General features: G+C 44.4%; 1 protein-coding gene across 2 annotated transcripts in view; it reads left to right on the top strand.

The window, feature by feature from the left end:
• Positions 1 to 22,226, top strand: part of LOC135204186 (uncharacterized) — a 70,271-nt gene that overhangs the window by 9,014 nt on the left and 39,031 nt on the right. The window contains exons 1-2 of one of the 2 annotated variants that reach the window (XM_064234256.1): positions 3,821 to 4,044; positions 4,234 to 4,521. The exons of the other annotated variant lie outside the window; for it this stretch is intronic. The gene's annotated coding sequence lies outside the window, so the exon portion shown is untranslated. Of the gene's footprint in view, positions 1 to 3,820; positions 4,045 to 4,233; positions 4,522 to 22,226 lie in introns of those variants that run through there. 2 annotated transcript variants of the gene reach the window in all.

Genomic DNA, 22,226 nt, shown 5'->3' with positions numbered 1-22,226 from the left:
TCTTCCGTCACAGAGGATTAGACCTGACAAATGATAAAGATCTTCACAATCTTTTGAGATCGTTTGAGACAACCAAAGTACTACACAACCGAAGGTTCCATCATGGAACCTTGATGTAGTTCTAAGGTTCTTGATGTCGGCTCCCTTTGAACCTCTGCATGCTGCCTCATTGAGAGACACTACTAGAAAGGCGATTTTCCTAACTGCTCTTGCCACGGCAAAAAGGGTTAGTGAAATTCAGGCAATTAGTAAATATGTGGGTTTCAGAGGACACAGTGCAAGTGTGCTCCTGGATCCTAATTTCTTAGCGAAGAATGAGAACCCATCTAACCCCTGGCCAAAAACCTTTGAAATCAAGGGGTTAGCAGAGTTCATCGGACAAGAGCCAGAGAGAGTCCTGTGCCCTGTCAGGGCTCTCAAATTTTACATGCAAAAGACCAAAGATTGTCGGGGTCCTTCTGAAAATTTATGGTGTTCTGTTAAGAGACCCGACTTTCCTATGTCGAAGAATGCACTGGCATTCTTTTTACGAAGCACCATCAGGGAGGCCCATGCGTCCTGCTCGGATGGTGATATGAAGCTTTTGAAAATAAAAGCCCATGAAGTGAGAGCTGTTGCAACTTCAATGGCATTTCGAAAGAATATGGCACTTAATGATATCATTAGCGCTACTTTTTGGCGAAGCAACTCTGTGTTTGCTTCACATTTACCTGCGGGGATGTGAAGATGGCATATGAGAAACTGCGAGTCGCTTGGACCATACATATCCGCAGAAATGGTGTTGTTTTGGGGGCAGGGAGCAGCACAAATACTATCCTATAGAAAAGGGGGGTAGTGTGTGCTTTTTAATTTTTTGGTGTTTGGTTTATGGTTGAAGGGTGGGTAGAGCTTGAGGCGCTTTCCCTTTCTTTAGCCTAGAAGTTATGGGACTAACTTCGATAGGTTAGGTCAGGTGGTGGTTTTTAGCTTCGTTGCCCTCACAGTATGGTCAATATGGTCTAGTCACATTGTGGTCACGCCCCCGTTGACAGATCATCTAGAGCGCACCAACTACACAGGTTGGCAACTCTAGTAAAGCAAAAGCAGACTTCGGTGACAGTAATCAAGAAGTCAGCTATGCTAACAGGTAAGGAATCAAGATGTCAATCATCTGCACTTGAGGTGTTTCCTAATCCTTCTATTCTGTCCCTTCCCACCTCCAATGGTGGGATTTCAGCTTATATATATATCTGACAGGGTAAGTTTCATGAACAAAATGTTATTGTTATGATACAATAAAGTTTGTTCATACTTACCTGGCAGATATATATAATTAAAGTACCCACCCACCTCCCCTCAGGGGACAGTTGTATGAAAAATCTGAATAGAAAATGGGAATGATTCCTGATATCCGCCTCCCAGCGGCGGGAATGGGTACTAACCACCTGGCCGCCCACTGCGTGTGCCGGGAGTTTTGAAATTCTGTCGGACGTCGGAGAATACAGCTATATATATATCTGCCAGGTAAGTATGAACAAACTTTATTGTATCATAACAATAACATTTTTCTCTAGGTCCGTTTGTGTCAGCACAGACGGTTCTGGGTAAAGGAGAGAGCACCGATCCTTAAATATGTGTACGTAACCCTCTTGTCGGATGTGTTCTTGTATTTCCTGTGCATGGGAGTGTCAGATGCTGCACTGGCGGCCTTCACTTCTTTTCATTAGGAAATCAAGTGACAACTGACTTTTAGAGGGGTACAAAATTTTTTTTGGGGAATTTTGTATGTGTGATTATCAAGTTTTTGGTTGTTTGCTAAGAGTTTGGGGATGACTCTTGGCAATCTTAGAACTAACATGGGTTAGGATCGGGTGATCGGGATCGGTGGTGTGCTCCTTAAAGAAGGCGTGTTGTCATATAAGCGGATTAGCACCCATTGACAAATGCCAGTTAGGCTCTGCCGAGTAAGTGGATGAGACCCCATTGACAGATCCACAAGAACTCTTGGCCGCAGATCACTATCTCGCTAAGGCTCTTGAGGTGAAGCAGACTCCTGGGCAGTAGCCACGAAGTCTTCCACCTAATAAGGTAGGAACCAAGGTCCATTAATACCTACAACATATGTTATTTACCTGTCTAGTCAGTAAGTTAGCTGTCTCTTGCCCTCCACCAAAGGGTGTCAATCAGCTATGTATATATCTGACAGGTAAGTTGAATGTATGAAAATGATATTGGTATGATACAATAAAGTTTCATACATACATACTTACATGGCAGATATATACGATTGAAGACCCACCCAGCCTCCCCGCAGGAGACAGGTGGAAGAGAGAATCTGATTAGAAAACGGGAATGGTTCCTAGTCCTGCCACCCAGAGCAGGGCGGTAGATCACCTGACCTACCTGTAGCGAGTGCCGCGAAATTTGAATTTCTGTCGGGGACAACGGAGTCGATAGCTATGTATATATCTGCCAGGTAAGTATGTATGAAACTTTATTGTATCATAACAATGTCATTTTTATTCTTGGTTATGGATCGTCAATCTACCTCTTCACCCAAGTTAAGTACTGGTTCCGCCCTTTTTCAATATTTAGGGAGTGAATTTGCCTTTTGTTTTGCCTTTATTTAGGGTCACTTTTAAGTAGCGGGCGGGCGGCGAGTCGCCTTTACGGCTTACCCTTGAATTGTACTGATTTCGAGTGGTCTTCCTCTCTGCTTGTAACATGTGATATTTCAGTACATATATTTATTTATTTCTTGGGTGGCAGTTTAAGTCGATCCTATTTTCGTTTATGTTTTTGTTATTTTCATTATTTTCATGTTTTTCACGGGGGTCCTCATTCGAGCACGTTTCTTTGTTACGTGTTCCGCCGTATATCCACCGTTATCCCTTTTATTATTAATTTTGGTATATTTCATTCAGATATTTTTCCCTTTCTTCATTTTTCCCTTTCTTCTTTTCGTCTGCCTGCCGTTTCTTATCGTTTTGTCAATAGGCAAGTAGGATTTCCCCTTTTGCGCCCACCGTTATCGGGTGGCCTTCATAGCGGTTTTATATTTTAAGAGGTTTTATTTTCATTTCCCCACCCCGTGTTAAAGCATGATTTTCTTTTAGCTTTAAGTAATTGATTTTATTTTTTTGTCTATGTATTTGTTGGATGTTATGTTGGTTAGCCTACATAGGCTGTGCCTGCGTTTTCCTCGTGATCTTTTTTCGCGGGGATACGCTGGTCACATGATCGTCACCCCATCAGTCCTCCCTTCCTCCCCCCTCACGTGGGTCCCCCCAGTAATTGGGTGCTCCTCTCGCTCTGGTTGTCGCTGACAACCGTTCCCAATCAGCGGAGGGGGGAGTGTAGAGGGCCGGTCCTCCAGGACCTTAGGTTGGTGGTGTCGCTTCTCAGCCGACCTTCCTCCGGAGTTGATGGTTGCTTTGCGTATTTAGCCTCGGTTTCCGTGGATTTGTTGCGCTTTGCTTCTTTCAACTCTCGGAACTTACATCCATCCGCCTAAAACATTCCCTCTCCGCATAAGGCGGTTTTAGATTCCGGCTTCTCCGGTAGTCGTTGAGGGCTGTTTACGGAAGTTACTCTTCCGAGGGCGGAGATATTATATTTGTTATTTTAATTTTCAATTTTTCTTTTCGTTTTGCCACGGAACTTGGGAGTTCATGTGGCCGTCCCGGGATACTTCGTGTAAAACCCCCCCCCCCAACCCCCCCCCCCCCCCCCCCCCCAGTCATATAGTTCTGGGTTGTTTTATTTCTTACACGGTTCCCGGGACGTAAATATATAAATATATAATGGGTTTTATATTTTCTGAGTCCGGTATGCTCCGGCATATGACATTATTATCATAATAATCCTAATAAGTTTGTGCAATTGTTCTTATATATTATTGCACTTACAGGCCACTCAGTGTCTGGTTGCCGGTCTACAGGATCCGTGCAACCATGATGTTTGCCGGAACCATGCCCCGTGCGCAGTATTGCTTACAGATTCCGTAGTCTGGCATCACGAAAACTGCTTTGCCTGCTACAACTTGTACAACAGGTTACCTGTTCGGTAAGTTACCGCACTGCTTGTTCTATGCATATTGTGATGGAATTATATTACACTACTTGTGTTAGTGTTAAAAAAAAAAAATAATAAATAATAAAAATTTCTTTAAATTAAATTACATTAATTAATCAACATATGTAAGCATAATGTTCGAAGATTTTACTCGAAATTGACACATTCCTTGCATTACAGACGGAGCAGTCTGTTAAGCATGCTGCACTCGCCACCCTCAAGATCTGGGTTGGAGGTTTTGGACGGAACGTAGGGAAAGCTAAGCCGTATATTTTACCTCAAGATATGGCAGCCTTCCCAGCCGGGAAATCTGCCGGATACGTTGACCCAAAAGTCGCAGCACCAATTATCAAATCAATTCAAGATTCAGTTATGGAACAGCAAGAGGCAGAGTTGCTGGACCTTGGTTTGGAAGGAGTCTCACTTGAAGTAGTGAGGATTTACCCGTTACACTAGATATGGGTACAGGTAACAGTGTTAATGAGGCTAGCCTAGTTGGTCACCGGGGTCTTTCCTCGAGTGACTGATTCTTCCTCTCCCTTTACTTCCAATTCCTTCATGGGTTTCACAGGAGGTTTGCCCCCTTCCAGGTCACATTCCTCCTCTGTGATTCCTAAATTAAAGAGAAAACCTTCGGGTAAAACCTTGCTTAAAAGCAAATCAGAGACAAAGCCAAGGCCTGGGCAGGTGCCAGAGGTTCATACACATATTAAACCTAGGCTGAGATCTCTTTCTAAGTCTGCAAATCCAAGGCCTCAAAGAGGGAACTCTTCCCATTGCCCCACAAGTCCCATTCCATCAACGTCTAGAGATCGGATACCTCATAAGGTACCGTAGGGAGGGCAGGAAGGTTCCCCTTTAGTCGGCAAGACCTGTTCAACACGAATATTTTAAATCAGATCAGTGGTCTTGGTAGCTTAGTGAGTTCAGTTGCAGCAAGGTTTGGAAGAGTGTTTTAAAAGCTTAGGTGCACAGGACTTCCTGATTGCAGGTCTCAGACAGGAGTCGGCAGTTCCGGCACCTAGTAACTTGGTGCAAGGTCAGAGCATGCCTGACGGGTCCACGCTCCCTCCGTTCCACCCTGGTAATCCTTGGAGGGTGAAAACTTTGCTCCATTTGTCAACGGGATGTTGACTGTAGAAGGTTGTGGTACACGTAGACTCGAGGATTTCGAGTTCTTCCCCGAAGGGGTTACGGCCAACCATTTATAGGTTATGTTAGGCTTATGGAGGCAGCTCTGATTAGGGAGGATAAGGTCTCCAAGGGGACTGTTATCCTTTCTAGCAATCAGGCTCAGCAAGCATGGATACGGAGCCTAGAAGGGTGGAACTGCTCAAATACTAAGGTTACAGCATTTAAAAGCCCTTTCACTATGTTTACGACTGATGACGGGAACCCCTTACCTTTTACATCAAAGGTAGCAGGACTTACCCTTTAGGCAGTGACTCGGGAAGACCCCCAGCTTAGCGAGACAGATCCCACATCATTGCTACTCCCAGGTAGAGAGAAATTGTGGGAAGTTTGCCGGCTACATTCTCGGTAGGCAAGCTTAAGCCAAACTGTGCAATCAACTTGTTTAGTGAGCGCCTCCTTAGGCTGTCAGACGCACTGATCCAAGCCGAATTTGATACTAGGACACGTCTTGCAAGGTCTCTTAACTCCCTAGTGATGACGGAGACGGCGGCTCTGGAGTACGCTCATGAGCCGCTGTTTAAGGTCATTGCGGAGTCGTTACTTTTGAGCATGCAGTGTGACTCGTACGACTTTGCAGTTACTAAGAGAAATTGCAGGAAGCATGTTCTATCCGAGGTTACGATCAGGCACGAACCCAACAAGCTTCTGGCTTCCTCAATCTGGGGTGCAGATCTCTTCCCAGCTTCGGCAGTAAACGAGGTTCAGAACGAGGCATCACGTTTTAATCAAAGCATCAGATTGCGTTGGGGCATTCCTTTCAAAAGGAAATTAGAGTCTTCTTCCTCCAGTTTTAGGGCTAGGAAGAGGCAAAGAAGGTACCAACCTTTCCAAGTTCTGCAACAGCATCCTGTGTTACAAGTTGTACCAATTCAGCAAGTTCCCCAGCCTTCGTCTTCTAAGGCTCAGCTTCAGCAACAGCATCAATTTGTCTTCCTTTCGCCTCGGCTAGCCAACAGGTTCCCCCACTGTATTCAGTGTCGCCTGCTTTTAACCCGGTCTATGAGTATCGGGTATTTCAACCTTTTACCAAGGTTGCTAGGGGTGGCAGGGCTAGAGGCCCCTTTCGTCAGCGTGGAGGAACTGGAGCTCAAGGGCGAGCTAGAGGTGCATGGTCAGAAAGAGGAACCCGACCCTCATCATCTCAATGAAGTTCCTTAGGTAGGAAAAGTAACTCGATTCTGACTCAAATTTAAGTAATTATTTTTCGGAATTAGAACGTTCTTTCAAGTCCTGTATTATGACATCACGACATCTTGACCTTCGTACCTATTGTAAATAATTGCTATACAGGCAGTCCCCGGGTTACAACGCGGGTTCTGTTCTTAAGACGCGTCGTAACCCGAAAATCGTCGTAAGCCGGAACGACGTTTTTGAAAACATGTCCACAGGGAAAATTTCACTAATTTGCAATTTTTCTTAGGGCCATATCTCTAAAATTATCACTAATTTACTTTTTTCATGTGCAACACTGTGTATTCACAAATTACTGTATATATTCATTAAAATACAAGAGAGAGAGAGAGAGAGAGATTACATAAAACCATTAAATTTTATACATGCAACTTACCCGGCAGATATATACTTAGCTAATGTCTCTGACGTCCTACAGAATTCAAAACTCGCGGCACTCGCTACTGGTAGGTCAGGTGATCGACCCCCTACCGCCGCTGGGTGGCGGTAATAGGAACCATTCCCGTTTTCCAATAGATTTTCTCTTTCGCCAGTGCTAGTAACAACTTTGTTGGTAGCTCCTGCATGGAATTTCTTGCTTGCTTTGCTGAAGATATTTGGGAAGTATTTGATCTTTGGCTATTGGCATACGCTGTTTTTGGTTTGATTTGGAAGTGATTGTACTGGAAGAGGCTCAAGAGTAGGCGCATACTCCTCTCCTTCCAGGCGCCAAGAGCCTGAAAGGAGCCTAATCTTGGATTCGCGCCCTGCTACTGGAAGTCGAGCAAGAGTAGGCGCAAGCGCCTCTCCTTACAGGCAACAAGAGCCTAAGAAGAGCCTGAACATGGATTCATGCCCTTCTCCTGGAGGAGGCTCAAGAGTAGGCGCGAACGCCTCTCCTCGCAGGCGCCAAGAGCCTGAAAGGAGCCTAATTTTAGATTCTCGCCCTACTCCTGAGAGAAGCTCAAGAGTAGGCGCAAGCGCCTTTCCTTATAGGAGCCAAGATCCGGGAAGGAGCCTAAACCTTGAATCGCGCCCTACTCCTGGTAGACGCTCGAGAGTAGGCGCATACTCCTCGCCGAGCAGGCGCCAAGAGCCTGGTAAGGCAGGCTCTAGAGTCTCTCCGCTCAGGTATCAAGAACCGGTAGAGCGGCAGGAAGCGAAGGGTTCTTATATCCCGAGGACAGGGAGTAAGCATATCCCTGATAATGAACCTGCTTCTTCCTCTGGCGTATGCTTGAAGGAAAAGAGTTCGTACCCTCTAGGAGTTCTTCTCCTAAGAAGTCTCCCTCTCCGAATGTAACCTTGGAGGAAGTCTCGGAAGAGGAGGAACCTAAAGCGGTGGGAGTCTCAGATTATAAGAGACTTTCTTCTCTTCTGCTTCAGGAGTTCGGGGACTTGCTTAGTTCGGCTGATCCTCTTTCTCCAGGCTCTCTTCTTTCGAGCACGAGACTGGCGAAGTCCCCCTCTTTTGTCAAGATGAGACCTACTCTCTCAATGAAAAAGGCGATTAAGAGTCTTGAGAACTGGCTCCTGGTTAAGAAGGAGGCAGGTAAGACGGTCTTTATGTGCCCTCCGTCTAGACTGGCAGGGAAGCCGGGTGTTGGTACGACACTAAAGAGCCGATGGGGTTAGGCCTTCCTTCGTCGGCAGACGAGGATTTCTCGGCTTTAGTGGACTCCTCGAGGAGGCGCTCTTTACTTTCGGCTAAAGCGTCGTGGGGAATGTGCGAGATGGATCATTTGCTCAAGGGTCTGTTTCACACATTAGAAGTCTTCAACTTTATGGACTGGGCCTTAGGAGCCCTAGCAAAAAGAGCACAGGATCCGGAGTTCGTAACCATGGAGGTATTGACCAGTGTCCTTTCGTGCCTAGACAAGGCGGTCATGGATGGATTCACGGAAGTGGCCTCTCTTTTTGGATCAGGAGTACTCAAGAAAAGGTCCGTCTACAGCTCTTTTCTAGCCAAGTCAGTTTCTCCTTTGCAGAGATCCTCGTTGCTATTTTCCCCTCTCTCAGGATACCTGTTTCCACAGGAAACAATTAGGGATATTTCAAGATCCCTTTCGAGAAGCCGACGCAAGATCTTCTTGCTCAGTCCGCCAAGAGGCTGAAACCAGCGGCGCCTTTGGCTAGAAGAGAGGTGGGGACGCATAAGGCGTCATTCCAACAGCCCTTTCGAGGACGAGCAACCTCTAGACCCCCTCTTAAGAGTAGGAGATCATTCAAGAGAGGACGATCTTCTCGAAGACCATTTACGAAACTGCAGTGAGACAGGAGTCCTCCAGACTCTTGAAGTTTGCAAGAGTCTGGGCTCAGAGAGGGGCGGACAACTGGTCCCTCTCGATCCTCGAGAGAGGATATCTTATCCCCTTCAGGGAAAAACCTCCCTTAACCACGACGCCAAGGGAGTTGGCGGCGAGATACAGGAATCCTTTAAAAAACCAAGCCCTCCTGCATTTGGTGCAACAAATGTTCGAAAAGGAGGCGATAGAAAAGGTTCAAGACCTTCAGTCCCCAGGCTTTTACAATCGCCTCTTCCTGGTACCGAAAGCCTCAGGGGAGTGGCGACCAGTGCTGGACGTAAGCGCCCTAAATCACTTTGTGATCAAAACAAAGTTTACAATGGAGACGACTTCATCTGTTCTCGCAGCGCTAAGGCAGGGGATTGGATGGTGTCCCTGAACCTTCAAGATGCCTACTTTCATGTACCCATTCATCTCTCGTCCAGAAAGTACCAAAGGTTTATGGTACAGGGCCAAGTGTATCAGTTTCGCGCCTTGTGTTTCGGTCTTGCCACAGCTCCCCAAGTTTTCACGGGGCTGATGAGAAATGTAGCTCATTGGCTACATTGGAAAGGAATAAGAATATCTGTATCTTGACGATTGGCTGATTCGTTCTCAATCCAGGAATCGATGTCTGGAGGACCTAAAGTCGACTTTGGATCTAGCTCAGTCCTTGGGACTGTTAATAAACCCCGGGAAGTCCCAGATGGATCCCCAGCAAATCATTGTCTATCTGGGGATTCTGATGGATTCTCGGGGTTTTCAAGTATATCCATCCATGGAAAGACAGGATCGAGGTATACAGAAAGTGAAGACCTTCCTAGAGAAAGAACGATGTTCCGCGAGGGAATGGATGAGTCTTCTGGGGACCCTTTCCTCGCTGGAACAGTTCGTTTCTCTAGGGAGGCTTCACATAAGACCCCTTCAATTCTTCTTGAAGGAGAATTGGAATCAGAGGAATCAGGATCTTTTGGACTCCTTTCCTCTCTCCAGGGCAATAAAGAAAGAGCTCAACTGGTGGTTAGAACCAGGAAGACTCAACGAGGGACTATCACTGCAGTTACCGAACCCCTCCCTAGTGTTGTTTACAGACGCTTCGGAAGTGGGATGGGGGGCGACTCTGGGCTCAAGAGAAGTGTCAGGCACCTGGAGTGGGGAACAGGTGTCCTGGCACATCAACGAGAAAGAGCTAGTGGCAGTGCATCTAGCTCTCATGCAGTTAGAATCCCAAGTCTCAAATTCAGTGTTGCAAGTGAACTCTGACAACACGACAGCTCTAGCCTACATAAGGAAGCAGGGGGGGGACTCACTCTCTCTCCCTTTACGAGAAGGCAAAGGAGCTTCTCCTGTGGGCGAAGGAACGGAACATCTCGCTATTAACGAGATTTATACAAGGCGAAAAGAATGTGAGAGCAGACTTGCTAAGCAGGAGGGATCAAGTCATTCCCACAGAGTGGACTCTGCACTCGGAGGTCTGCAACCAACTTTGGAACCTCTGGGGGAGATCCAACATAGACCTCTTTGCAACGCATTGGAATGTAAGGCTGGAGAACTACTGCTCTCCGATTTTGGATCCGAGAGCAGTAGCAATAGACGGTCTCCTTCTAGGTTGGAAGGGAATAGACGGTTACGCCTTTCCTCCTTTCAAGATCATAGGAGAGGTCATAAGAAAGTTTGTCTCAGCGGAGGGAGCAAAGCTGACCCTCATCGCCCCATTCTGGCCAGCCCAAGATTGGTTCACAGAGGTACTGGAATGGATGATAGATTTTCCAAGGTCCCTTCCCTTACGGAACGATCTTCTCAGACAGCCCCACTTCGACAGATACCACAAAAACCTCCCCGCTCTCAGTCTGACTGTCTTCAGACTGTCGAAGGACTCGTCAGAGCGAGGGGGTTTTCATGCGCAGCTTCAAAGGCAATTGCAAGAGCCAGAAGACCCTCAACTATACGCGTGTACCAGTCGAAGTGGGAGGTCTTCCGAAGGTGGGCCAGGAATCAGAATGTATCCTCTTCCAGTACCTCTGTGACGGAGATAGCGGATTTTCTGCTGTTTAACGTTTGAGGCAGAAATGTAAACTAGCAGTCTCTACCATAAAAGGTTATAAGAGCATGCTTTCATTAGTTTTTAGACATACAGGACTAAACATCACAGACGATAAAGATCTGCATGATTTTGGAGACTTCGAATCCAAAACATCTAGACCACCTAGCTGGAATTTGGATGTGGTGTTGAAATTCCTTATGTCAGAGAAGTTTGAACCTCCTAATAGTTCTTCATTTAGAGATCTAACTAGAAAATCTCTCTTCCTGTTTGCTTTAGCCTCGGCTAAGAGAATAAGCGAAATTCAGGCTTTAGAGGGCACAGTGGGTTTTAAGAAGGACTCTGCAGTATGCTCCTTTAATCCCCTATTTTTAGCCAAAAATGAGAATCCTTCTAAGCCTTGGTCAAGACTTTTGAAATTAAAGGATTGTTGTCCCTGGTGGGGAGAGAGGTAGAGAGGACTTTATGTCCAGTCAGGATCCTCAAATTCTATCTAGAAAGGAAGAAGCGAATGGGAGGAAACTCGGAGAGCCTTTGGTGCTCAGTAAGGAACCCGAGTAGGACCATGTCAAAGAATGCCCAAGCCTTCTTTATTAGAGACATTATTAAAGAAGCCCATTCATCATGTGAAGAGGAACATTTCAGACAACTGAGAGTGAAAGCGCATGAGGTCAGAGCTGTGGCTACCTCCTTAGCTTTTCATAAAAATATGTCTTTACAGGCTTTAGTCGAATCCACATACTGGAGATGTAATTCAGTATTCGCATCAAACTATTTGAGAGATGTACGTGTCATTTATGAAAAGTGCTTCTCTCTCGGACCTTACGTATCTGCGGATTCGGTGCTGGGACAGGGGGCTGAAACCAATCTTAATTAAATTAGATAGATTAGAAAATTTTAATTTTGTGGTGTTGTTTTTTATGGTTGATTGAAAGTGGTAGTGGAAATGTACCACTTTCAAATCGTAGTTTCTAACAATATTAGTGTGGTCAGGTGATCGAGATTGGTTTTCATGCTCCTTGTAATGGTTTGGACCTAGGCTCTGTCTTGTAAGAGGGTTAGTCCCCATTGATATGACAAAGGTGAAGGCTCTACCATGTAAGTGGGATAGCCCCATTGGTACGATCCGAGACAAGGCTCTGTCGAGTAAGCAGGCTAGCCCCCATCGATAAGATCCAGAAGAGTTCTCAGTGGCAGGTCTCATCCTCACTGAAACTCTTGAGGCAAGCAGACTCATAGACAGTATTCATGAAGTCTTCTGCCCAATAAGGTAGGAACCAAGATTTTAAGAATATTTTATAGTACCTACAACAAGACGTTGTTTCCCTGTTTTTTTAATTGCAATTTATATTGAGTAACTATCACTTACCCTCCACCAAGGGTGCCAATCAGCTAAGTATATATCTGCCGGGTAAGTTGCATGTATAAAAATGAAATTGTTAAGATACAATAAAGTTTTATACATACTTACCTGGCAGATATATACGTTTAATGGCCCACCCAGCCTCCCCTCAGGAGATAGGTGGAAGAGAAAATCTGTTGGAAAACGGGAATGGTTCCTATTACCGCCACCCAGCGGCGGTAGGGGGTCGATCACCTGACCTACCTGTAGCGTGTGCCCGCGAGTTTTTGAATTCTGTCGGACGTCAGAGACATTAGCTAAGTATATATCTGCCAGGTAAGTATGTATAAAACTTTATTGTATCTTAACAATTTCATTTCGTTGACCATTGTATGGCATTGTTAAGCTCCGAGTGTCACTGGAGTTATGAGGTAGGGAAATTGATACAGAAAAAGATGAAGGGAAGAATTTTCTTTTGAAATTAGTTATCGTATTATTACTACTTCTATTATTATTATTATTATTATTATTATTATTATTATTATTATTATTATTTGAAATATAATAAACACGTGCATCTACCATAAAAATTCTCTCATTCAGATAAGAAAGAGGAATTATCCTTACAAGTGCAAATGGAAAGGTCATTTCATCTCTTTAAAAATACGACCATTATGAATTTTGTAATTAAAGTTTTATTATTATTATTATTATTATTATTATTATTATTATTATTATTATTATATTATTACTTATTATTAAATAACTGAAATTATCAATAAGCTTTTTACATAATAGTACATAAAAATTCTTTCATCTCGGTAAAGAGAGAGAGAGAGAGAGAGAGTGTTTATCTCTCTCTGTTCTCTCAAAAAATACTTATAACGCTTCCAGCGAAAGAGAGGGAGGGAGTTACCACTATGACACATTATTATCTTTTGTGTGGCCCCCCAAAAGAGAGAGAGAGAGAGGAGAGAGAGAGAGAGAGAGAGAGAGAGAGAGAGAGAGAGAGAGAGAGAGTTAACCTTAATTAAAAGTGACATGGATAGAGTAGTATGTATTGTATTTCTTTAAAATACTATCACATATGAATTTTGTAACTTACAGTTATTATATTATTATTATTATTATTTGAAAGTATTAAAAACAAATAGTGCAAGTACATAAAAAATCTTGAGTCTCAGTAAATGAGAGAGAGAGAGAGAGATGAAGAGAGAGAGAGAGAGAGAGAGAGAGAGAGAGAGAGGAGAGAGAGAGAGAGGTGGGGGGGGGGGGAATCCCCAGGAACACTTGATTGCAACACTGCAGCTCTTCCCCTCCTGGCTGTCACAGAACTTGATAATCTGACAGTTTTAGTACCTGGATCTCAAGAAAGGGTTACTGGAAGAAGACTGGGATTTCCTTCATTCTTCCATAATTCTTAAAATATAAGCTAAAATCTTACTAATTCACTATGGTAAAATTTTCTTAATGAATTGATATTATTGCTGGTATATAAATTAAAAATTAATTTAATATTTGAAAATAGTAAAATCATTTATTTATCATACAAAAAAACATACATCTTTGTAGAGGGAGAGAGGAGAGAGGAGGAGAGAGAGATGAGAGAGAGAGAGAGAGGAGAGCGAGAGAAGAGAGAGAGACGAGAGAGAGAGAGAATGAATTATTTTTATTATGTGATATCATTTCAACTTATTTAAACTTACTAATACAGTATTAATCAAAATTAATATTTTGAAAATAGTAAATCATTTTTGTATTATATAAAAATTGTATTTAGTCATGAAAATAAACATCAAAATACACTAATTAGTGATTATTTTTGTCGGAAAATACAAAGAGAGAGAGAGAGAGAGAGAGAGAGAGAGAGAGAGAGAGAGAGAGAGAGAGAGAGAAGAGAGAGAGAAACTATGGTTTTTATATCCAAGTCTAAGTAGAGTATAAATGGATTCTTTAGTGAAATAATGTTTCAATGATATTTTGCTGTTTTGTATTAAAGGATATGTATACTGTTGAGAATGCGTTAACCTTATCCTTGACTATGCGTTACCATACAGTTTAAATAGCGTAAATTAATTATGCGCCCTCCGCTCAGAAAACTAGTTCTGCGTATGAGGTATCGTTAAAAGGCATAAAAAACCGTCGTAACCTTGGAATTTGCGTTGTAATCTGACCAGAAACTTAGTTTTGTTAATTATGTATACTGGAAACAAGCAATGATTTTTTCATTATTTGGGCTTTTGGACTGTTATAAACTGCACATCCCAAGCTAGTGTATTCATTCGCTTGGAAACTAGTTCCGCATATGAGGCGTTTCTAAAAAATTTTTTAAAAATACGACATAAAAAGTGTCGAAAATCATCATAACCTCAAAAATTTTTTTGTAATCTAACCAAAAACTTATTTTTATTAATATACTGTGCTAAACTATAAAGGATTCTTATCATAGTATGCGTTTTTTTAAAAGCGTCGTAACTCGGAGCGTCGGAAGCGTCAGCGTCGTAACCTCGAACAAGCGTCGTAACCCAGGGCCCCAGGGCGGATTTTTCAATTAATATTTAAGAAAAAGCGTCGTAACCTCAGAACGTCGTAAGCCGGACCCGTCGTAACCCTGGGACCGCATGTATTATACATGAAATTGTGCACATTTCCATATATAAAACTTTATGTAACGGCTAATATAAAACGGTGCAAACATTATGACAATCGGATGAAAAAATTTCTGATTTTTTCAGAAGAGTTACCGCGCGGACGTAAGGAAAAAGTTTTTTCATAAATTCACCATAAAACAAAATATTGTGCTAGAGACTTCCAATTTGTTATAAAATGAAGGTAAATGATTGAATATTACTAGAATACAGGCAGTCCCCAGGTTATGATGGTCTCGGCTTACGACGTTCCAAGGTTACGACGCTTTTCAATTATATTCATCAGAAATTATTTCCTGGGTTATGACGCATGTTCCAGGGTTACGACGCATGCTCCAGAGTTACGATGCCTACAAACGCTGATCGGGCAGATGAAATATGACACCAAAAATGCAAAATAATCAATATATTTAAAGGTTTTTTTGATGAAAAATGCAATAAGAATGCAGTTTACATAGTTTTGAATGCACCCAAAGCATTAAAATTAAGGTTTTATACATTCAACTTACCTGTCAGATATATACTTAGCTATTGACTCCGTCGCGCCGACAGAATTTCGAATTTCGCGCACACGCTACAGGTAGGTCAGGTGATCAACTGCGCTGCTGCTGGGTGGCAGGAATAGGAACCATTCCCGTTTTCCATCATATTTTTTCTGTCGGCCATACTGGTAACATCGTTGTTGGTATCTCCGGCTGGATTTCGTTTTTGAATTGCAATTGATCTTCGTTTTGGACCTTTTGGTGACGTATTTGGATCGTTGTATTGGCATACGCTATTGTGGACCGTTATTGGAATTTGTCTTGGATTTTTCATTATGATGTCTGATTCTGGAAGTGTAGTGAGAATGTGTGTGAATGCAGGGTGCAAGGTGAGGATGCTGAAAGCTTCGGTTGATCCTCATACTGTCTGTAGAATATGTAGGAAGTATGAATGCTCGATCGATAACACTTGTCGTGAATGTGAGAGTTTGAGTGCTGAAGGGTGGAAGTCTCTAACTTGTTATTTGAAGAAGTTAGAGAAAGACCGGTTAAGGAAGTCCTCTTCCAAAACCAAGCCTAGCTCTCTTTCTTCAAGTGAATTGGTGAGTAATTATGTAACCTCTTCTTACATTATGAATGCTCCTTCTGTTTCAGGACTTTCTCCTAATGCAGATCCTACTGATTCTGCTTCGGAGATCGCAAGCCTTAAAGCAGCGCTTATGAAAATGGAGCGTAAAATGGCTGCCATAGAAGGTAAGCAAAATTTTAGTGCTGTGGAAAGTGATGTGAATGTCCCCAGTGAAGTGGAGGAGGCGTCTGATTGGCTTCACAACGCTCCCAGGCCTAGACCTCTTTCAAGCTCCCAAGCCCAGAGGAGAAGAAATGTCAAAAGCCGTAGCGAGAGGTTATGGAAGAATCGCCCATCCAATAAAAAGAAACTCCCAACCATCATGACGTCTCTTCTGCAGATTCTGTGACATCCCAGACTGCCAAAGAGCGCATTAGAAAAAGCATTCTTCGTGAATGTTTTTCTTCATCCGAGAATTCGTCACCTAAAAGAGGATGGAGATGGGCGGATCATTCTCGTCCCCTGAAGAGGATATGGGAAGAAACTGGAATTAACTCGAGTCCAGAACGTTTTTCGGAGGATTCCCCGACGGAAAATAAGAAAGCAAAAGTTTTGCCTTCTCCCGCTAAGTCGTCGAGAATGGAGAAAGTATCCTCTCCTTTAACTCATTTAGATCAAAGGGAGGAAACAACTAAGATATTGAAAGATATGCAGGAGTCCATTGCTTCCCTGGTGGGGGTTCTTTCCCGAGATCCTCCCAGAAGAAAGGATAAGTATCATCCGGTGAAGAAATCGAGGACGCCTTATTATCAACCTCCCAGGAAAGAAGTTTCCTCTTCGGATGAAGAGTCTGTCTTTCACAGACCCACGAAATTACGAGTTCATGGAATGCTTTCGGGGCGCGAGGCAACCAGGTGCGAAGAGACATCCAGGCGCAAAGCGCCAGCCGCGCGGGAAGCACCAGCCAGGCTCGAAGTGCCAGCCAGACGCGAGGCGCCAGCCAGACGCAAGGCGCCAGCCAGGCGTGAGGCTCTGGTCAAGCCCAAACCAACATCAGGACAAGAAGATGGATTTATTGATAAAGAACAACCTTTTGAGAGTAGGAAGTGTATAAAAGGAAACTACCGAGCGCGAAGCGCCAACCAGGCGCGAAGCGCCAGCCAGACGCGAAGCGCCAACCACGCGCGAGGAGACAACCAGGCGCGAGTCGCCAGCTGTTAAGGGAATGCAAGTTGAGCTGGAAGTTGCTAGGAGGAGATATTTATTGAGGCATGTAATATCTTCAGATAGCGATTCTCCTGCAAATAAGAGCCCGATTCAGAATAAAGGGGATCGAACTCCTCAAAGAGAACCTTGTACATCGAAGGCTTCTACTTCAAGGTCTCAAGAGAAATTATTGGATAGGAAAGAGAGAGCTTCTAGATCGGCTAGTCTCTCTCCTTCTAGGAGTATCTCTCCTAAGGAAAAAGATTTCCATATAAGAACTCACTCTCCTTCCATGATGGAGTTGGAAGATGTGTTGGAGGAAGAAACCCCTAATAATGAGGGCGTTTCCAATTACAAAGTATTAGCGTCTCTGCTTCTTCAAGAGTTTGGAGATTCCCTAAGCCCAGCAGCTCCTCCCTCTCCGAGATATTTGTTTTCGAGTACGAAGACTCCTAAGTCGTCCTCGTACTTAAAAATGAAACCAGCTATTTCAATGAAAAAAGCTCTTCAATCATTAAATAACTGGATGAATGTGAAGAAGGAGGCTCAGAAAACAGTTTTCTGCTCTCCTCCTTGTAAACTCGGAGGGAGGAAAGTTATTTGGTATAAGACGGAGGAAGCGATGGGTCTTATGCTACCATCTTCAGCAGAAGCTGATTTTTCTAGCTTAGTCGAAGCATCAAGAAGGCAGGCATTGAACTCAGCGAAGGCTTATTGGAGCATGTCGGAATTGGATCAGCACCTTAAGGGGCTTTTTCATGTACTAGAAGTTTTTAACTTCTTGGATTGGTCCCTTGGAGTGCTGGCCAAAAAGGCGAAAGAACCGGATGTTTTGGAACCCGAAGTTCTACATAGTATTTTATCCTGTATGGATAAGGCGGTTCAAGACGGTTCGGGAGAATTGACATCTCTGTTCGGTGCTGGAGTAGTGAAGAAGAGATCGTTGTTTGGTTCATTCCTGACCAAAGCTGTGTCCCCTTCACAGAGGTCAGCCCTTTTGTATGCTCCTATATCGGAGCATCTTTTTCCTTCTCTCTTGGTGAAGGATATTGCAAAGTCGCTGGCTGAGAAAGCAACCCAAGATCTCTTGGTTCAGGTCTTACCAAGAAAGCCAAGACCAAGCCACCCCCCCCCCCCCCCCCGGTTTCAAGTGGATAAGAAGGACCTACTCGTACTCTGGTAGTGCCCTTTCGGAGAGGTTCCACCTCTCGACCTCCAACAAAAAGGAAGACAACAGAGAAGCGAGGAAGGTCTTCCTTTAGGGCCTTTAAGAAAACAATGTAGCAGCAAAATCCTCCAAACTTCTGTAGGGGCCAGACTCCTAAACTTTGTAGGAGCCTGGGCATAAGGAAAAGAAAGGCCGACCCCTTGACGTTAGCAGTCCCCCCTTGGAAAAGGGTTACATCATACCTTTTCAGGACAAACCACCTTTGTCGAAAGTTCCGAAGGAACTATCGGCGAAGTACAAGGACCCTGTGCTGAGAGAGACACTTCTTCAGATGGTGATAGCGATGAAAGACAAGGAAGCAATAGAGGAGGTTCAGGATCCTTCCTCCCCGGGGTTTTACAACCGCCTATTTTTAGTACCAAAGGCATCGGGGGGAGTGAGACCAGTCTTGGATGTGAGCATCCTGAATTGTTATGTAGAAAAGAAAAAGTTCTCGATGGAGACTTTTGCCTCGGTGCTTTCAGCCCTGCGAAAGGGAGACTGGATGGTCTCTCTAGACCTGCAGGATGCCTATTTTCACGTTCCTTTTCACCCATCGTCGAAGTATCTAAGGTTTGTGATACAAGGAAAGGTCTTTCAGTTCAGGGCCTTGTGCTTCGGCCTCTCCACCGCTCCGCAGGTACGTATTCACGTACCTGATGCGGAACGTGGCCAGATGGCTACATCTGGAGGGCATAAACGTCTCTCTTTATCTAGACGACTGGCTAATAAGAGCAAAATCCCAGAAACAATGTTTGGAGGATCTACGGAAGAGACTCGATTTGACGAATTCATTAGGACTACTCGTGAATCTCGAGAAATCGCAGATGATCCCCAGTCAGGACTTAGTCTATTTGGGGATTCAGATGAATTCTCGGGATTTTCTGGTTTTTCCGTCCCAAGAAAGGATTCTGCGAGGGATTCAGAAAGTTTACGTCCTATTTTCTAAAGAAACGAGGAAGGAGTTCAGCCAGAGAGTGGCTAAGCCTTCTAGGGACTCTCTCTTCCCTAGAACAATTTGTGTCCCTTGGAAGACTTCATCTTCGACCACTACAATTCTTCCTAAAACAATCATGGACTTGGAAGAAGGGACGTCTGTCGGACACTTTTCCTGTGACATTAGAAGCGAAGAAACACCTGAAGTGGTGGCTGCTTCCGCTAAAAAAGAATGAGGGAGTGTCTCTAGAGGTTCGGAACCCAAACCTAACCTTGTTCTCAGACGCTTCAGAGACGGGATGGGGAGCGACTCTAGGGGCAAAAGAAGTGTCGGGCAGATGGGAGAGAGAACAGAAGGACTGGCATATAAACGCCAAAGAACTATATGCAGTGTTCCTGGCACTGAGATTCTTCGAATCAGAAGTAAAAAATCAAGTGATCTAAGTCAACGCAGACAATACCACGGCGTTGGCTTATATAAAAAAACAAGGGGGGACGCATTCGTTCTCCCTTTACGAGATAACGAGGGACCTGCTGTCATGGACGGAGGAGAGGAACATCACACTCCTAACCAGATTTGTGAAATGAGGAAAGAATGTGAGAGCAGACAGGCTCAGCAGAACAAACCAAGTTCTCCCCACGGAGTGGACTTTACACGAGCAGGTTTGTCAAAGTCTATGGAACCTGTGGGGAAGGCCACAAATAGATTTATTTGCGACATTCCTTTCAAAAAGAATAGAAAACTTCTGCTCCTCAGTCGAAGACCCGAGAGCGATAGCGGTGGATGCCATGCTACTGGAGTGGTCGGGACTCGACGCTTACGCCTTCCCTCCATTCAAGTTGCTAGGAGTGGCGATGAAGAAATTTGTTGCATCATCAGGGACGAGACTAACACTCATCGCCCCGTTTTGGCCATCCCAAGATTGGTTCACAGTGGTACAGGAATGGACAGTAGACTACCCAAGATCTCTTCCAAACAGGATAGATCTTCTCAGACAACTCCACTTCGAGAGGTACCATCAAAACCTCCATGCTCTCGCTGGCACATTAACCTCAAGGAGTTGGAGGCAATTCGCTTAGCACTTCTAGCCTTTCAAGAACGAGTCATAGGCCGGGTTGTCCAGATCAACGCGAACAGCACCAGGGCCCTTTCTTATATCAAGAAACAGGGGGGGACACACTCGTTCTCTCTACAAGATAGCGAGAGAAATCCTGTTATGGTCAGAAGAGAGGAACATAACTCTCCTGACAAGATTTGTTTCAGGAGTCCAGAACGTCAGAGCAGACATTTTAAGCCGTCGAAATCAATTGATTTCAACAGAATGGACTCTGCACATAGAGGTCTGCCAACAGTTATGGAAACTATGGGGACGACCAAACCAATAGTGGACCTCTTCGCGACTTCGAAAACGAAGAGACTGCCTCTTTACTGTTCTCCGATCATCGACCCGGAAGCAGTAGCAGTAGACGCAATGCTTTGGGACTGGACGGGGATGGATGTATACGCCTTTCCCCCGTTCAAACTTCTGGGAGAAGTAACAAGGAAGTTAGCAGCGTCGGAAGGAACAAGGATGACACTGGTCGCACCATTCTGGCCAGCAAGCGATTGGTTCACAGAGGTCATGTCCCTACTAGTGGACTTCCCAAGAATCCTACCAGTAAGAACCGATCTTCTCAAACAGCCCCACTTCGAGAGATATCACCAAAACCCGTTCGCTCTGAGTCTGACTGCATTCAGACTATCAAGAAACACGGGCAAGAGCGAGAGGGTTTTTCAGGGGCGTGGCAAAAGCTAATCGCCACCGCGAGAACTTCGAGAAGAGCTCCTCTCAATCTGTCTACCAGTCTAAGTGGGCTGTTTTTAGAAGATGGTGTAGGAAAGAGGGCATTTCCTCCTCCAAGACCTCTGTGAGCCAAATTGCCGATTTCCTGTTCCATCTAAGGAATGTAGACAAGCTTGCAGTATCAACAATTAGAGGATACAAGAGTATGCTGTCAACAGTCTTCCGTCATAGAGGCCTAGATTTGACGAATGATAGGGATCTTCACGATCTTCTGAGATCCTTCGAAACATCAAAGGTTCCACAGGTTAAGACACCTTCGTGGAATTTGGACATAGTTCTAAAATTTTTAATGGTGAGTCCCTTTGAACCTTTGCACGAGGCTTCGCTGAAAGATTTAACGAAGAAGGCCCTCTTTCTGACCACCCTAGCCACTGCGAAGAGGGTGAGTGAGATTCAAGCAATTAGCAAAAATGTTGGATTTAGGGGACACAAAGCAGTCTGTTCCTTGAGTCCTTCCTTTTTAGCTAAAAATGAAAATCCTTCCAATCCCTGGCCTAAGAACTTTGATATCAAGGGATTAGCAGGGATCGTTGGTCGGGAGCCAGAAGGAGTCCTGTGTCCTGTTAGAGCTCTAAAATTCTATCTGGATAGAACAAAACAAATTAGAGGTCAATCGGACAATCTTTGGTGTTCTGTGAAAAGACCTGATTTACCAATGTCTAAGAACGCCTTAGCGTTCTTCTTGAGAAGCACCATCAGGGAGGCCCATTCGTCCTGCCCAGATAGTGATCTGAAAATTCTGAAAGTCAATGCTCATGAAGTTAGAGCTGTCGCAACTTCGATGGCATTTCAGAAGAATATGGCGCTCAGCGACATTGTGAGCACCACATTTTGGCGAAGCAACTTTGTGTTCGCTTCACACTACCTCAGGGATGTGAAAGTGACATATGAGAACTGCTTTTCGCTTGGACCATACATATCAGCAGATTCAGTTTTGGGTACGGGAAGCGGCACGAATCCTATCCTTTAGAAAATGGATAGGTGTGCTTTTGTTTTATGGTTGTTGGTTTTTGGTTGTAGGGTCGACCGCTAGAGGCGGACTTCCCTTTATTTTAGCCTTAAAGTTTCTGGGACTAACTTTGCTAGGCTAGGTCAGGTGGTGGTTTTTCTTTGCTTCGCTGCCCTTAAAGTATGGTCAATATGGTGTAGACACATTGTGGTCACGCCCCCGTTGTCAGATCATCTAGATCTCACCAGCTATACAGGTCACGTCCTTGCTGGAGACTCTAGTAAAGCAAAAGCAGACTTGG

This window comes from Macrobrachium nipponense, chromosome 44, assembly GCF_015104395.2.
Source record: "Macrobrachium nipponense isolate FS-2020 chromosome 44, ASM1510439v2, whole genome shotgun sequence".
NCBI classification, from domain to species: Eukaryota; Metazoa; Arthropoda; class Malacostraca; order Decapoda; family Palaemonidae; genus Macrobrachium; species Macrobrachium nipponense.
This window is presented reverse-complemented; position numbering and strand designations above follow the sequence as displayed.